At 40.6% G+C, this 1,207-nt stretch overlaps 1 protein-coding gene across 1 annotated transcript in view; it reads right to left on the minus strand.

The window, feature by feature from the left end:
- Nucleotides 1-1,207, minus strand: part of DNAH6 (dynein axonemal heavy chain 6) — a 349,864-nt gene that overhangs the window by 213,086 nt on the left and 135,571 nt on the right. The window lies entirely within an intron of this gene.

Consider the following 1,207-nt stretch of genomic DNA (forward strand, 5'->3'; position numbering starts at 1 on the left):
TAGACACTTTTGAATCTGGTCAAGCAATGCATTATTGTTTTGAAAAGTCTCCAGAAGTCCTATTCATTGAGGGGAAAGAAAAAAAAAAAAAAAAAACTATTGGTAAAATTATGTTAAAATAGAAAACATAATTTTAAATGGAAGTAAAATATGATATTTTAAAGCTCTGGTTTTATTTGATCAAAGAATGGTCTAATAAATTAAAATTGGGGGGATTGGCTAAGAATATTAACTGGTACTTTCAGTAATAAAATTAACTTTAATATTAATATCTACCATATATAAACAAGTGTACTTAATTTCAAACACTTTCAGCTGGTGTCCCTTACGTTTTGGGGGCTTGGAGTGCACAAACTGAAGTAAAAAAGCTGTCTTCTCCTTAGACCCTCCAAACAAAGCCAGTCCATAAACCCTACCCATTCTTTGTCATATTCTCCTTGTGTATTTTCTATTTCCTCTGTCATCTTTAGATGCCAGAATTGTGGCAACAGGATCCTACATCCTCATCCCTAAACCATTCCTCCTTGGTGAGCAAGATCCCTGTGTCACTCATCTTTGTAGTTTGGTGCCCATCACAGTGCCTGGCTTCCCTGCCTACCCAAGAATCAAACCAAAGTCATTGCCACAGCCTCCTAGGCTCTATGTGATCCCTCCAATCCCATCCCAAACCTGCCCATGCACACTCACCTCTCAGCCCTCATTGCCTACACACTTCTCCATGTGTACTGCACTTGCCGCACCCGCACTGGCTCCTTGCTAACAGCTGTGCATGCCAAGTATGCTCTCACCACAGGGTCCTTGTGTTTGTTGTTCCGTCTTCTCTAACACTCATCCCCCTGGATCCACAAACATGCCTCCCTCCCTCATTCCTGCAGGTTTCTGCTCAAAAGTTCCTTTATTAAAAAAGGCTTCCATCACACACGCAAACACCCTTTGCATACGGCAACTCCCAGCCACACTCTAGCCCCTTTACCCTGCTTTATTTTTCTTTTCTTCTTAATTTTATTTGTTTATTGTTGTAGTTTAAGTGAAAGTTTACATTTCAAGTTAGTCTCTTATACAAAAATTTATACATACATTGTTACGTGACCCTAATTTCTCTCCCTATACTGTGACAGCACACTCTTCCCTTCCACCCCTGATTTCCCATGTCCATTCAACCAGCTCCTAACCCTCTCTGCCTTCTCATCTCACTTCCGGACAGAAG

The sequence above is a fragment of the Trichechus manatus genome, unplaced genomic scaffold (genome assembly GCF_000243295.1).
Source record: "Trichechus manatus latirostris isolate Lorelei unplaced genomic scaffold, TriManLat1.0 scaffold00208, whole genome shotgun sequence".
Taxonomy (NCBI): Eukaryota; Metazoa; Chordata; class Mammalia; order Sirenia; family Trichechidae; genus Trichechus; species Trichechus manatus.